We start from the raw sequence: 17,280 nt of genomic DNA on the forward strand, positions 1-17,280 counted from the left end.
TTGCAAGGATAGTCTATCAATCAGCAGAGCTTAGGTTCTGCTTTGCAGCAAATGGCACCAAATTTTCAGTGCCCAACAAAACCTTAATCTTTACTCACACAAAGTCTGATGGATTCCGATGGAGGATGACCCTCCTAGAAGAAGTGGCACAGAATCCAGATTTCTTCAATCTGTGGCCCACGCGTTACAACACCAGCCTTCAGGGTCTGTCAAGACAGGGGGAGAAAACATGGCGAGTCACACACTGGTTCTGCCACACCCAACTTCCAAGGGGCTGAAGGTAGTCTTCCTGCTTCTGAAAAGGGGAAGAAAACTGGAATTATTGTTGGAAACGAGTCAGGTCTACCACGAACGTGGCAGAGACCACAGAGAGATTAGTTTTTCAATTGGAAGGAAAATATGCTGAACAGGACTCAATGTTTCACGCGCTGTAACAGATGTATGTGGTAGAACGTAAGTTCACTTAACAAGGAGTCTGAACCCTTCCTCGCTATGCTGCAAGCAAGTGTTATTCTCCACAAGCACCCAAAGTGGCAGTGATGTCAAACACTCTTGGACTCACTCAAGGCCCTGACAGATCCACCTACCAGGTCCCTCGGGAGTGGGGTAGCTGCTTCAGGACTTGACATCAAGCCAGTTCTGAAGCTGATTCAATAGCCTGATTTCTACTTTAAGCTTGAGAAAATCACAGAACATGCCAGGACATGGCCCAGAGACAAAGGGAGTTTTGGGTCACAGTTGGAGCTTGCTACTGGAAAGGTAGAGGCATGTAAGGTCCTAGAAGCTGAGAAATGCTGCTGCCTGAGGGAGCTGATAAACTTATTTAGGCTCATCCGTGGACTCGAAGCACAAAACCTGACTCACTCTGTGAGAGCAGATAAATTAGGTTTCAGGGAGTGAGAGCAGGTAAAGCACAGAGGGGCACAGCTGCCCACATGGAGAATATTGGGAGTGACCAGAGGTGGGGAGAGAGGATCTTGTTTTATCTTTATGGTGAAATAGGATTGTGTTTCTCCATTTGCTGTTTCCTCGAGATACTGGGAAAGCATCCTGATTATTTTCTTTGCTCTTTTAGATTTGATTTGACATTTTTTTTAATTTATCTTATTGAAGTATAGTTGGTTTACAATGTTGTGTTAATTTCTGCTGTACAGCAAAGTGATTCAGTTACACACATATATATATATTCTTTTTCATATTTTTTTCCATCAAGGTTTATTATACGATATTGAATATAGTTCCCTGTGTTATACAGCAGCACCCTGTTGTTTATCTGATTTTGATTGACCAAGCAGACACTGAGCCATGGGGGGCCCTGGGGGGCCCTGGGGCCCTGGTATAGCTGGTGGTGCACACACTTTCTTGTCTTTAAGGAATTATCAGCACGTACAATTACCACCTTCACAAGACACAGTGTGTTAGTCAGCTCAGGCTACCATAAGAATTCCATAGACTGGGCAGTTTAAGCAACACTTATTTCTCACAGTTCTGAGGTTGAAAGTCAAAGATCTGGGTGCCAGCAAGGTTGGGTCCTGGTGAGCGGCCCTTCCTGGCTTGAAGAGACAGCTCCTTGTTGTGTCCTCACGCGGCGGAGAGCAAGAAGACAAGCTCTCCGGCCTCTTCTTACTTACAAGGACACTAATGCCATCGCCCCAAAGAGTGGATATATGTATACGTATAACTGATTCACTTTGCTGTACACTTGAAGCTAACACAACATTGAAACTCAACTTCACTCCAATAAAAATTTTAGAATAAAAAAAATAAAGAAGCAAATGACTGCAGGAACCTTCAGGAAACTGGCAAAAACAAGGAGTGTCACTGCGGAGAGAGATCCTCAGCTTGAAAGACTGGAGAGGTGTTGTCTAAAGAGCCGACATCTTCACTGACCTAATAGAGGGGGGACAAGGGGGAAACCAGGAGAAGAGAAGAGAGTAACTTAGGCAGGAAAAAGCCAAGTCAGCCCCAGAATTCATGTAGAAGGAGCCTAGAGGTGGCAAATGCCCCGGGATCTCACTCCCCATCTGTTAGGGGCTGAATTTTCCCCCTCCCCGCCCCCCACACTCATATGCTGGAGTCCTAGACCCCAGAATGTGGCCATATTTGCAGACAGGGGCTCTAAAGGGGTGATTAAGTTAAATGAGGCCGTTAGGATGGGCCCCAGTCCCATGTGGCTGTGTCCCGCTAGGAGGGAGCTGGGCACAGAGGGAAGCCTCTCTGAGGACACAGGGAGAGGGTGGCCATCCACAAGCTGAGGGGAGAAGCCGCAGAAGGAACCCACACTGCCGACACCTGCCGACACGTTGATCTCAGACCTCTGGCCTCCAGAGCTGTGAGGAATCCGGTGGCTGTTGTCTAAGCCGCCCAGTTTGCGGTACTTCGTTACAACAGTCCTAGCAAGCGAACACTCCCTCTAATTCTGCTTTTCAGAAAAACTCAAAGGAACCGTCTCCACTTCCTTGCCTCAGGCTCTTTCCTCAACTCACTCCAAGCATCGTCCAGCCTTCACTTCTCTGCATACTTCAGCGTCATCTGACAAGGCCGTCATCTTTTTCTTGGCATGCGTTTCCCCCAGCTTCCATTTTCTCCCCTTTCCTGGTCTTCCCCCTGCCTTCCTGGCCTTGATTTCTCCTGGGTCTTCCCATTCCTCAGATCTTCATGGGGGGGAGTCCCCGAAGCTCAGCCCCCCACTCTCCTCTGCTCCCCTTTCACTCCCACCCTGTGGTAGGTGGGAGTCACTGAATGTTACTGTTAGAACACAGGGAGCCCATAAAGGATTTTGAGGACTGGACAGAGACGATCCAATGCACATTGTAAAGAGACCACTACTCACGTAGCACATAAAATAAAAGTCAATGTTGGGGTGGACTTCAAGGACCATAGGAAGAGTTAGACACACGTGGCGGCAACGAGGATGGATAGAAGGAGATGAAAGTGACATCCACATGAGGGCTGTTTAATGTATTTAGAAGCTGAAATTCTCAAGACTCAAGAGGAAGAAAGGAAGGGAAAGATGTCTTAATTGTGAGGTTTCTGGGGACCAGATAGTAGTTCCTTTACCAAAGCAGAAAATCCAGGAGGAAGGAGGAGTCTGGGGGACAGAGCACAGGTTAAGTTTGGAACGTGACGAAGTACCCTTAAGATATGCGAGTGGAATGTCACGTGGGCCATTAGACGACATGCCTCTGGAATTCATAGAAACTGCTGATTCAGAAATTTAAATTTAAGGGTCACCGTCATACAAATGGTGCTTCGAGTTGGCAACAGTCATGAGCAGGGATAAGATCTCCCTGCAAGAGTGGAGCAAGAGGGAAAGGAGACCTCAGAGAAAAACCTGTGAGGCAGCATGAGACGCAGAAGTTGGGTAGAGGAGGATAAGCTAGAAGAACAGACTGAAAAGAGCCAGAGGCATGGGGGAAGTATTACAGAAGTATCTGGTGTCAAGGGAGCCAATGGGAAGAACGGAAGGACAAGACCGGTCCCATCAAATGCTGCTAAGGGAATGCTATAACTGGGCAAAGGACTCGAATACACGCTTCTCCAAAGAAGATGTACAAGTAATCATCAAGCACATGAAAAGATGCTCAATATCGTAACCACTAAGGAAATGCAAATAAAAGCCACAATGAGATACCACCTCCCACCCATTAGGATGGCTACTATATATATATACATAGTATATATACATATATATATATATATATATATATATACACATATATATATATAACAGAAAATAAAAAGTGTTGGCAAAGATGTAGAGAAACTGGAACCCTTCCGCACTGTCAGTAGGAATGTAAAAAAGTGACGTCTCTATGGAGAACAGTATGGAGGTTCCTCAACAAATAAAAAATAAAATTACCATATGATCCAACAATTCTACTTCTGAGCATACACCCCAAAGAATTAAAAGTAGGGTCTTGAAAAGGTGTTTGTACATCATATTCATAGAAGCAGTATTTGCAATAGCAAAAGGGTGGAAGCAATCCAAGCATACATCAGAGGATGAATGGATAAATGAAATATGGTATATACATACTATGGAATATTATTCAGTCTTAAAGAGGAAGGAAATTCTAACACATGCTGCAAGGTGGTGAACTTTGAGGACACAATGCTAAACAAAATAAGCTAGGCCACAGAAAGACAGACTGTAAGATTCCATTTATATGAGGGACCTTGGGTAGTCAAATTCTGGGAGACACAGAGCAGGATGGCGGTTGCCAGGGGCTGGAGGGAGGCGGAATTGGGTGCAGTACAGAGTTTCACTAAACTGGGAGCAGCAGATTGAGCTGGAGACAGGGACGTGTATACTAGTGATGTTGCAATGACACCGCGTCATCGAGTGGTCATGATGAAGTGGGGGAGGAGTCACTGGAACTATGACGGTCAAAATGCCAGGGTCCAGGCCATCGAGTGTACCCTGGGAGCACCCAGGTATACGACAGAACCAGGGTGGAGAAGAAGACAGCAAACCAAGTGACAGAGTCTTCATCTGTCAAGAAGAAGGGATGCTTTTTAGAGCTTTATCCATCACATTTGCTGTTCCATCACACACACACGGAGAATGAACACCCTGTGAAAAGGAAGGCAGAGAGCGGGGTGAAGCTTCCACAAACCCAGGGACACCAGGGATGCCACCAACCACCGAAGCTGAGAGGCCTGAAGAGGGTCTTCCTCACAGAAGGAATCAACCCTGCAGAACTTGGTCTCTGACTTCTAGCCTCCAAAACTGAGACAATACATATTTCTGTTTTTTATAGCCATCCAGTTTGTAGGACTTTGTTGCAGCAGCCCTACGAACTAATTCTTTGCTTTCATGTATTTCCATCCTAATCTATAAAAGCCATTTTTGGAAGGATGCCCTGGACCCAGGTTTCCTGTCTGGTCAGGTGGGCTTGCTGAGTCCAAGGAAGAGAAAGGCCTTGAGAAGCTTCTGTCTTCCAGGTAGGTCATTGCAGGTAAGGGACTCCAAAATAAGTAATGGCTATCGCTTATTTGTTTCTTATCACCACTGTCAGGGTTACATACATCATCTTATACAGCCCTCACAACTCCATGCAAAGTTAGCATTATTTTCCAAATAAGGAAACCAGGGCCCAGAGTCATGAAGAATTTTTCCCAAGATCAGACAAACATCAGAGCTGGAATTTAAATCCAGGTCTGTCTGACTGCACCGTCCAATCCTAAGCGCAGCCTGAGTCCCCCAGAGGCTGGCTGCCTGCACCTTCTCCAGAGGGGACGCCCATTCTGCCACGGGGACACTGAAATGAGGTCTTCTTTCCTCTCTGTTGCTGCTTCTCAACCGTTGCTTCTTCCCCCTCTCGTTAAAACTCCTGGACTTTGGGTTAGTTGTCTCCTTCTTCCCTCGACCTGTCATCTTCCTCTGACAACCGTTCCAAACCTCCTGGAGGAGTGTGCTAGGCCACAGTGATGTGGCCCCTGCCAGACCCTGCAGTCTCTTTTCTCTTTGTTGCAACCAGCCCCTTTCCTTCTCGGTTCCCCGTACGTGCCCTGCTTTCTCCAGCCTCCTGGCCTTTGCACACACTGAGCCCTCCTCCCTGCCCCATTTTCTCTCGATGTGGCTGGAAGAAATCCCCTCTGCTTTTCCCACAGCGGCTGGATGTCCTCCTGACAGAGCCCCTGCCACGTCTCCCTTGTCTTCTCATCCACTCACGTTCAAATGTCTGTGTTAATCACCTGGCTCAGGCTCTGAGGTGGGGCAGTTGAGGAGACGCAGTTCCTGACCCATGGAGCTCGCCTTCTGGTGAGAGAAGTGGGCAGAAGCTCACAGGGCCCAGCCCAGAGCCGGGGGTCAATACATGCTTACTGAGGTCAATGAATTCCGCTTTTGGTGTGCTACTTGACTTTATGAAGAGAACCTAGATTCCTTTCTAAAGCTGGTTGTCTCATGTTTGGAAGCTATTGCCAGGGAATTATTCATTATGAGAAGTATTCAAAGGCCACATCTAACTTTCAGGTGTGCCATGAAATGGGCTTGAATGACGTGTGTGCTCTGTGCAAGCTTTTCCTCTAGATTCTGTACGAAGGCAGCAGGTAGGTGGTGGGCCCAGCGTTACCAAATTCGGGGCAGGAGCCCAAAGCTTTGAAAGCCCAGAGGGACAGGTCAAGTCCACAACTGAGTGAAGGGCATCAGCTGGGGGCAGGGGACAGCGTGTAGGGAAGTCAGCCCCACTGAAGGCCAGCCCACTCATTTCCACGAAGAAAACTCGGGCCAGCAGGGCATAGGGACCCATACTTCAGAGAAGCCAGAAATCTGCATTTTTAAATGATATCTCCAGACGCTTTGTTTAGTGCTGACAGCAAGTCCCTGCACGTTAGAATAGAATTCGGCCCGAATTTGGCCCACAGCTATCAGTTCACCTTCATTGGCAGATCATCACCGCCTCTTCCTCTTTGTTTTAAGACCAGCCCTTGCCTCCGCCTTCCGCCTTCCAGGGATGCCTCACTGTCATTTCAGTTCCTTCCCAACATCTGAGTCCTTGGAAACACCCCAAGGACAGACAGGCCGGGGCTGGACCTCACTGGAGTCCAGCAGTGATGCCAGGTGAGTGGTTTCCTCAGGCCACACACCTGCACCAGGGCTTCGGCACAGGAAGTGGCCTCGGGGAGGAGGAAGCGGGAGAAGAGAGGGTGGTCAGGGGAGGGGCAGAGGGGTGGGGAGGAGGAGGGAGGGGCGGGGAAAGGGGGAGGGGGAGGGGAGAGAGGCGGGGGAAGGGGGAGAAGGGGCTGCCGAGGAGGGCCCCCGCTGTGCAGGGTCTGCGTTTCCACGGAGGTGACCGCCGCCGAGCAGCAACAAGGTAAATGAGGTTGACAACATGTGAAGTGGAAAATGTCTCCAGCAGAAGAGAGCCACAGTGCACTTTAGTTTTGATATAAATTAATGGGGACTCAAGGAGAGAAAACCCTTCCCGTGCTCCAAGAGCAGTGGCAAGGTTGTGGGTGTGCGCCCGCCGCGCCGGCATCTGCCTGGGTGTGATAGATCCACTTCTGTGCATCGCCTGTTTATTCACGGATGCTGCTGAAATATTCAGACACATAAATACTTCAGTTATAGGGATGCCATCCGGCTGACGAGCTTTGGGTTCCACTCTAAGAAACTCATTTTTCCCTTTTTCGTTCTTGGCGGTCACGGCCTGGAGCAGCACAGGAGGCTGAGACGATGCCGGCAGCGAAGGAGCAGCGATGGGACAGCTGAGCGGGGTGGCGGGTGGGGGTGAGCCCGTGGGACTCAGCCAACAGTTCTCTGAAATGTCTTCCTGTGAACAGCACACACACAGAGAGGGGGAAAGTCCCAGACAACAATCAAGGGAAGACTGCTTCCAAGGGGAACCAACCACAGCTTCTTGGGAACAAGTAGAGCCAGGCCCTGGGGCTTGGTACCCTGGCCTGGGTCGGCGGAGAGGAAGGCATCCCGAGGAGGGAGCGGGTGGTTGATGGTCCAGCTTCCCCGTGTGCCTCTCGTGGTTCACACGGGTACTCTGTGTTCGGTGACCTACCTACAACCCTAGAAGAACAGATGCAGAAGCGGAAGACACCTGCTCAGGAGAAAACAAGCTGCCTGTTCCCTCTGCATATTTATCACCCCCAAAAAATCAGACTCACATAATACCAAACGCTAACAACCTGAAGTGGAGTCTTGGGAATCTGGACATTAAATCATGATCCAACAAGAAGTCCCGATGGAAAAGAGAGCAAACGGATTCGAGGAAGAGAGGGACACCGTTACCACAGGGATGTTCTCGAGCTGTTTGGGATGCTGAGACGGCTGTTAGGAGAGAGTTGATGAGCATTGCCCTCAGAATACCGAGGACTAAAGAGGCAGATGCGGAGAATTAACATCCTTAAATAAAAGACGTAAGTGTGATGGGAACAGAGATGATCCTAGGTGGCTCAACCGGGCCTCTCTGCCGTGATGTGAGGGAGCCAGCGAGGAAAAGGGAAAACTATACATGAAACTGCTGTGGTCTCAGAAACAGCCACTGCACCGGCATCATATGCGCCAATCTGCAGGTTTGCTTTGAAACAGGCAAATGACAACTTTTTTAAGAGGTAGTAAATTAAAACTCATTGCAGATCTATTCAAACGCCGGGAACAGTGCCTCTGTGCACAGGAGATGGAGACTGCACCTCTTCCTCTCCCAGGGCAGCTGCAGCAGTGAGCTGGGTAGGGTACCTCCTCCCTGGGTACCCTCCTCCCCCGTAGGGACAGCTTGCATCCGGTTAGCTGAGTAGTTCCAGCACTGACTCCTCCGTAGGGCCAACTTTCTCTGAATTGGAAAATGAGTGTCCATTGCCTTTTCATGTCTAGTGTTTAGTTTCCCAACCAGACTGCAAGTTCTTTAAGACAGAGGAGAATCCCGCACCTCCTAATGCCCTCCACCTCCTTGCTTGTCAGTCACTCTGTGCACAGAGGGCTTGGTAATGGCCTCGGTCGTGCAAACTCCCCAATCCCTTCCCAGTCCTGGTAGTTAAGAAATAGCCATTTCAATGTCTGTGAGTTATCAGGAAAACTAATATTTTCAGTCAGCAACAAGAATGCACCTGTACATGTGTTGGAAAGGGAGAAGTATTCTGAGAACTGGATATTAATAACAAGTAACTATCCTCTGGCCGGGCTTCCCAAGGCCATTCCAAGCAGGGTCTACAAGGAGATGAAGCGACATCCCTTGGCCCCTGGCCCATCTGTACCACTCGGCAACCAGGATAATGTCCCACCCTGCTTCCCCTCTAGAGGATGCACCTGTTCATGCCAAGCACACTGCTTCTCGCTGCTTCTGGAGCAGGCCCCTTCTGTGCCCTCTGTGTGAGAGCCACACGGGCTGAACTGCTGACAAGGACGAGAGTGGGCTGCCAGCCCTGCAGGTGCCCCTCCATAACCGGGAGCCACCTGGGAGAAGGCCTCCCTCCTGTTTGGTGGGTCAGACCTTGGATGGGTCTATGTAGAGCTGTGGGTCTCCCCCAGCCCACAGAGATTTCAGGGGGCAGTTCTTTGCTGTCTTAGTTTTGTCCTGGGTGCCCCTCTGTGTGAGCCACAGGAGTGGGCAGAGAAGACGGGGAACACCCATGGGTCCTCCAGAGGAGTCTGAACCTTTGAGTAAACAACATCTGGGTTCTAAAAGACCCTGATGACGAGCAGCAACAGAACATGGAGTCGAGCAAGACAGCACCTCCCAAGAATGCTCCAAGAGACGCCTTGGTAATGGCACAGACCCTGAAGGATATGGGAATTATGGAGCACGAACAAAGGGTTAAAAATCAAATGTTGGAATTTGCTTTCCGATATATGACTTCCATTCTGGATGATGCAAAAATTTATTCAAGCCATGCTAGAAAACCTAATGTTGATGCAGATGATGTGAGACTGGCAATCCAGTGTAGGGCTGACCAACCTTTTACCTCTCCTCCCCCTAGAGATTTTTTACTGGATAAGGTAATTATCGATATGTATGTTCCTATTCCCATTTTCTTAAGTGTTTTGGGTTTGTTATTGTTAAGTCTTTTCCTTCTCTTGTGTTTCTTGCCTAGAGAAGCTCCTTTAGCATTTGTTGTAAAGCTGGTTTGGTGGTGCTGAACTCTCTCAGCTTTTGCTTGTCTGTAAAGGTTTTAATTTCTCCATCAAATCTGAATGAGATCCTTGCTGGGTAGAGTAATCTTGGTTGCAGGTTTTTCTCCTTCATCACTTTAAATATCTCCTGCCACTCCCCCCTGGCTTGCAGAGTTTCTGATGAAACATCAGCTGTTAACCTTATGGGGATTCTCTTGTGTGTTATTTCTTGTTTTTCCCTTGCTGCTTTTAATATATTTTCTTTGTTTTTAATTTTTGATAGTTTGATTAATATGTGTCTTGGCATGTTTCTCCTTGGATTTATCCTGTATGGGACTCTCTGTGCTTCCTGGACTTGATTAACTATTTCCTTTCCCATATTAGGGAAGTTTTCAACCATAATCTCTTCAAATATTTTCTCAGTCCCTTTCTTTTTCTCTTCTTCTGGGACCCCTATAATTCGAATGTTAGTGCATTTAATGTTGTCCCAGAGGTCTCTGAGACTGTCTTCAGTTCTTTTCATTCTTTTTTCTTTATTCTGCTCTGCAGTAGTTATTTCCACTATCTTATCTTCCAGGTCACTTACCCGTTCTTCTGCCTCAGTTATTCTGCTATTGATCCCATCTAGAGTATTTTTCATTTCATTTATTGTGCTGTTCATCATTGCTTGTTTCATCTTTAGTTCTTCTAGGTCCTTGGTAAATGTTTCTTGCATTTTCTCTATTCTATTTCCAAGATTTTGGATCATCTTTACTATCATTATTCTGAATTCTTTTTCAGGTAGACTGCCTATTTCCTCTTCATTTGCTGGATCTGGTGGGTTTTTACCTTGCTCCTTCATCTGCTGTGTGTTTTTCTGTCTTCTCATTTTGCTTATCTTACTGCGTTCAGGGTCTCCTTTTCGCAGGCTGCAGGTTCGTAGTTCCCGTTGTTTTTGGTGTCTGTCCCCAGTGGCTAAGGTTGGTTCAGTGGGTTGTGGTTGTGTAGGCTTCCTGGTGGAGGGGACTAGTGCCTGTGTTCTGGTGGATGAGGCTGGATCTTGTCTTTCTGGTGGGCAGGTCCACGTCTGGTGGTGTGTTTTGGAGTGTCTGTGGCCTTATTATGATTTTAGGCAGCCTCTCTGCTAATGGGTGGGGTTGTGTTCCTGTCTTGCTAGTTGTTTGGCATAGGTTGTCCAGCACTGTGGCTTGCTGGTCGTTGAGTGAAGCTGGGTGCTGGTGTTAAGATGGAGGTCTCTGGGAGATTTTCGCCGTTTGATATTATGTGGAGCTGGGAGGTCTCTTGTGGATCAGTGTCCTGAACTTGGCTCTCCCACCTCAGAGGTACAGCACTGACTCTTGGCTGCAACACCAAGAGCCTGTCCCCCACACAGCTCAGAATAAAAGGGAGAAAGAACAGAAAGAGGATAAAATAGAATAAAGTAATATAAAATAAAAATTATTAAAAAAAACTTTTTTTAAGTAAAAAAAAAAAATGGACGGACAGAACCCTAGGACAAATGGTGAAAGCAAAGCTATACAGACAAAATCTCACACAGAAGCATACACATACACACTCACAAAAAGAGGAAAAGGGGAAAAAATCATAGATCTTGCTCCCAAAGTCCACCTCCTCAAGTTGGGATGATTTGTTGTCTATTCAGGTATTCCAGAGCTGCAGGTACATCACATTGATCATGGAGATTTAATCCGCTGCTCCTGAGGCTGCTGGGAGGGATTTCCCTTTCTCTTCCTTGTTCTCACAGCTCCCGGGACTCAGCTTTGGATTTGGCCCCGCCTCTGCGTGAAGGTCGCCGGAGGGCGTCTGTTCCTCGCTCAGAAATGACGAGGTTAAAGGAGCCGCTGATTCGGGGGCTCTGGCTCACTCAGGCCGGGGGTGGGGGGGTAGGGAGTGCGGGGCGGGCCTGCGGCGGCAGAGGCCGGCGTGACGTTGCACCAGCCTGAGGCCTGCCGTGCGTTCTCCCGGGGAAGTTGTCCCTGGATCCCGGGAACCCGGCAGTGGCGGGCTGCACAGGTTCCCGGGAGGGGAGGTGTGGAGAGTGACCTGTGCTCGCACACAGGCTTCTTGGTGGCGGCAGCAGCAGCCTTAGCGTCTCATGCCCGTGTCTGGGGTCCGCGCTTTTAGCCGCGGCTCGCGCCCGTCTCTGGAGCTCCTTTAAGCAGCGCTCTTAATCCCCTCCCCTCGCGCACCAGGAAACAAAAAGGGAAGACAAAGTCTCTTACCTCTTCGGCAGCTCCAGACATTTTCCCGGACTCCCTCCCGGCTAGCCGTGGCGCACTAGCCCCTGCAGGCTGTGTTCACGCCGCCTGTCCTCTCCCGGCGCTCCGACCGAAGCGGGCGGGCGAGCACACAAGCCTCTCGGGCTGGTGAGTGCCGGTCGGCACCGATCCTCTGTGCGGGAATCCCTCCGCTTTGACCGCCGCACCCGCGTTGCCGTGCTCTCCTCCGCGGCTCTGAAGCTTCCCTCCGAAGCTTCTCCCTCCGCCATCCGCAGCCTCCGCCCGCGAAGGGGCTTCCTAGTGTGTGGAAATCTTTTTTCCTTCATGGCTCCCTCCCACTGGTGCCGGTCCCGCCCCTATTCTTTGTCTGTGTTTTTTCTTTTGCCCTACCCAGGTACGTGGGGAGTTTCTTGCCTTTTGGGAGGTCTGAGGTCTTCTGCCAGCGTTCAGTAGCTGTTCTGTAGGAGTTGTTCCACGTGTAGATGTATTTCTGGTGTATCTGTGGGGAGGAAGGTGATCTCCACATCTTACTCTTCCGCCATCTTCTCAAATCTCCTACTCTGTATTCTCTAAAGCAACACAACATTTAATTTCTTTACAAACTTTCGAATATAGATTTTTCAGTGGCTGTTTTTGTTTTTGAAATCTAAGAGAGCATTTGTTTCAAAAGGAAGTTGAAGCAATAAGGCAAGGCCATGCTGGCAGAGCAAGGTGGCAGAGGAAATGGGTGATGGAGACCAGGATGCAGACAGGCGAGGACGGTGGATGGAGGCCTGACCACGGCACCTCGGGCAGCAGGGCCGGTAGTTCCCGGTACGTGTGGGCTATAGTCTCTGTTCTAGAAAAATCAATTTGTCTTCCTTCTCGTCCTCCAATTCCAGCCGTGGAGAGAGAAGAGGAAGCACTGAAGGATGGGGGGAGTATGGGGAGCACCGTGCTCATGGGCGACATGCAGAGCCAGAATCGTCCAGAAGGGGAAGGGAAGGTGGACTCGGGCTCAACCACAGCTCAAGGGAAGGCACTCCTGCACGGGGCAGCGTTTTTACATGAACCATTGAATGCCGGTGGAAGCAGACAAGAATTTTGCATCCCAGGCCTCTTGGTATCTCATTCGCTCGCATGAATACGTTTGTGCATGGGCGCTGTGTGTAAATGTATCCTGTGTATATTTTCCACATGATACGTAGAAATATGCGTGCATGATTTGATGGGGGCTGGATTCCTTTCTGGAAGTTGGTGCGGCTCTATCTTATTTTGAAAGGCATTTCTCATTTACAACCACAAAGGAGAAGCTCTTTCCTTGGCAGATGGTTTCGGGGGGCACGGCCCTTCCTCTGCTGTTGCCAGCTGAGTGACAGAGCAGGCAGGGTTCTGCTGACGCAGAGAGGGGATAGCAAGTCCAACTGTACGTGAGCCCCCAAGTCACAGGCCTTGGGAAGGGTGCTCCAGAAGGATCGCTGACGTGGAGGAATGGCTACCTCTCTGTTCCTCCAACTCCATCTTGAATATAATGCGCCAGACCACCCAGAAGGGAAACCTGTCACAGAAAAAGATCTGATGAGCTAACAAGCCTTCTGAGATCCGAGTGGCCCGGGGCCTGGAAATGTCCCCAGAGCCTCCAGTCTGGTACTCAGATGCAGAACCAGGTGGCGAGCGGCCCTCAGGAAGGAAGACCCAGCCGAATGGAGGCTGCATCACAGCTGAGGGCTGGAGGGGCTCCACGAGGGCACGGCGTCCCCAGGGCCGTTGAAGGGAGCTCGCCGGGCTCAGGCCAGAGCCACTGGCTGGCCACGTCGTCAGGAGCTTCACGCTGGTCCTTCCAGCTCAGCATTCTTAATGACGGAGCTTAAACTGCATCAAAAGGTGGGGCAAGGGGGGCTTCCCTGGTGGCGCAGTGGTTGAGAGTCCACCTGCCGATGCAGGGGACGCGGGTTCGTGCCCCGGTCCGGGAGGATCCCACATGCCGCAGAGCGGCTGGGCCCGTGAGCCATGGCCGCTGAGCCTGCGCGTCCGGAGCCTGTGCTCTGCAACGGGCGAGGCCGCAACAGTGAGAGGCCCGCGTACCGCAAAAAAAGTGGGGCAGGGGTGCTTAGACATAATAATGCGCAGAGTTGTCACAGCACAGAGATCAGGCATCCTTAAATGAAGGGCAAGAGTGTCACAGTTTTTTTTAATGAAAAGTCAGCAATATGTATTGGCTGGAAAATAGCTTTAGAGTGTTCTACCGTTTGACACAGTCATTCCGCTTTTTGGAATTTGTCCTAAAGAAAAGCCAGAGACTCATACTAAGCATATATTCAAGGATGTAATTAGGTCATAATTATAATGCTGCAAATTTGGAAACAAGCTAGGAAGTAAAATGTTATGTTTCCATTAAAAATCAGGTCTTTAAAGGTGTGGAAAAGTGTTCATGATATGAAATAGTAAACTGAGAAATATAAAACTATTTATACACTATGGGCCCTAATTCTGCGTAAATGTCGACTACTCCCCTTAAGACACAGACACAGCCAGAAAACAGACAGGAAGAAAATATAGAAAAATGTATTTCTGGACAGGTGGATTACAGAGTAATATTTCTTTTTTTTTTTTTTTTCCAGTATTCTCTACAATCCCAGTGTGTTTCATCCCACTTTAATAATGGGAGGGGGGGAAGGAAAGCTTATTAAAAGAGGTAAAATGAGTCCTATCCATTAAAGCAGCCCTGTGGCCTGAACCTTCCCAGCTCAGAGAGCATCTCCTCAGACAACACCTGAGCGGCTGCCAAACACACGTAAGCGCCCTCTGCCCTGGCCCTTCTCCCTCCTCCCTCTGCTTCAAGCCCTCAGAGGTCAGTTCCCAGCATACACCCCTGAGCAGGTCAGAAGGTAGAATCCACATGTCACTCTCCGTCTGTCCTCCAGCCCGCATGTCCTCGGACTTGAAAAGCACCTAAGCCCGGAGCCAGCCTCAAGTGGAGAGGTGGAAAGGGGAGCAGGTGTGAGTGGAGGGGACACACCCGTGACACCCCACACACTGCAGGGAGCTGGCATCACCAACAGGGCCCCCTGAGAGTTAGGGGGATAGTGACCCCCTCCTCTCTCCGCTCAGGGGAAGGGACTTCACCTCCCGGAAGAGAGCAGTGCTGGAGTCCGGGCTCCGGGCTCCCCGCTAATTCTCTCCTCCCCAGGTGAAGAAGAGAGGAGAGGTGACGGCCGGGGAATGGCCAACACGGACCCACCCCTCTCCCCAGCTCGGGTAGGAGTGCAGGGTCTAGGGCCTGGGCAGGTTTCAAATTCTGCCCTTCACAGTGAGTCCACCCCCCAGATAGACACCTCAGGCATCCTCCAGTCGAGGGCCAGGTAGTGCGAAGCTCCGTGGCGGCCCAGGTCTAAGCTGTGGTCTCTTACCCAGTTTTCCCCTGCATAAAGGTCATAGTCTGAGCCGTGACTAGCTCACATCTCCACATGTGTACTCATGTATCAGTCAGTACCGCTAAAAGGGGGAATGAGTTGTAGGATTTGAGCAATAAATTCCATCCTGAATAGCCAACATTTATATATTTTTATATATATGTATAAATATATATAATATATATATTTACGCATATATATATTCAAGAATGTTTTAAAATAAGATTTTAACTAAATAATGTTTAAATATACCCAGATGGTCTTTGTGTACCAGGCTAGTAAAGTTTCTGAAAAAGAGAAATCTGGAAAGCCTCTTTGCAGTGGGCCCAGCAGGTTTCTGGAACATCTGATTGCTGCGAACAAATAGCCTTTTAGCCAATTAAGTATAAATGAATCAGAAGCTTATGGATCATGTTTTAGCTGAAACACACAAAGGATCCAAAATTTATAAGAAAAGGTGCTTGGCAAACTCATTATAGTTTGCTGAACCCCAGCATTGGAAACATAGTTTGATTGATTTTGCCAACTCTAAAACCCTGCCAATTTTCTACTGTCCCTAAGTATTTAGTAGCATTTCTCCAGATTGAATTTCCCATCCATATTTCTAAATGTTCTTGGCCGCTCTGCTGGTAATTATTTGGAGTATTTCATACGCACAGGGATAGTAGGCCTCATTCTTTGAGGATCAATCCAATGTCATACTAACTTTGAATGATTTTACATTTCACAAAATTCTTTCAAGAACATCATTTCATCCTCCCAACCTTGCCCTGGGATCACTCCATTTTATCCCCCCCCCCCATCCCTACGGATAAAAAATCACTAAGGCTCAGAGAGGGTAAATGACTTCACCACAGCCACCTAGTCAAAAAATGCAGAGCCGGGATGAACATCCGGGACTCCTGATCCCAAATCTACACCACAGGAATGAAGAGTGTGTTAAGCTCTCAGCCTGCTCTCACCCAGCACTCCCTGAGAAGGAAATCTGTGAGACTGTCTCTGGAGGACCGGGTACGGCTCTAGAAAACAGACGAAGCCTCCCCAGAATCAGGAGAGAAGACAGCCTCCAGACAGTCGAGGGAACTGGCCTCCGCCACTGGGAGCTGTTCTCCACCCCTGCTTCTGTTGACACCACCTCAGTCTCCCCAAAATGTTTTCTCTCTACCTGGACCCTTAATATGCAGATAGGATGGCTCATCATTCGGAAACTAACATAAATCACAAGGCTTCCAGTATCAGGATACAGCTGTGAAGGAAGTCAACCAAAATGCCAGCTACGAATTGAGCAAACGGTGTTGTTGACAAAGATACTCCACTTGTACTCGCTTGACCAGCTGAAGTACCCAAGCTCTGTACATGGAGCAAGTGATACAGCGACGAGTCTGTCTTTCGTAACACCTCCCAACTTAGTATTCAGTCATTTAATTAATGTTCTGTTTACATCCCACTTCCAGATCACTAATAAAGGTGCTTAATAGAACTGAATTTAACAGCCTGCCAAGCACCCCCCGATCCCCAGACGTGGCCCTGCCCTCCTGCCGCCAGGCACACAATGCAAGGATCTAAGACCTTAAGGGTTTTCATATTTAAACCCCCCAGAAGGGCCTACTCTGTGTCCTGACACCAGAAATGTGATGGGCCATCTGGGGCACTGGACAGCCTGCCCGCTGCTCGGAGTAGTTTTGCCAGAGGGCCCAAGCTGCCACCCAGAAGCGACCCCACGGCAGACGATTCCCTGCGGGGCAGGGACAGTTTGGGGTATAACCCAGGACCTCGGCCTCATTGGCCGCACCTTCGGGAACTCCTGCAGAAATCTTAGGTCAAAAGAAGGTATGAGGGAAAATGGGAAAACTGTAAAGACGGGGGACCCCAGGCAGCATGACCTTGATCCTGCGCCAGACGGGCTCTAAGGAGGAAGATTCCCGTACACTCCGCGCGCCATGGCGCTGGCGACGCTGTCACACCAGAGACTCCTTGCGTTCACGGCACTCATGGCCGGGTGTCTGCCACGGCCCAGTCCCTGCGGGAGGAGAGGCAGCGCTGGAGGATCTGGGGCTGCACCCTCGGCAGGAGCCCAGCTGTCTCTCATTCTCACACCCGC

This window comes from Delphinus delphis, chromosome 14 (assembly GCF_949987515.2).
Source record: "Delphinus delphis chromosome 14, mDelDel1.2, whole genome shotgun sequence".
In the NCBI taxonomy this organism is placed as follows: Eukaryota; Metazoa; Chordata; class Mammalia; order Artiodactyla; family Delphinidae; genus Delphinus; species Delphinus delphis.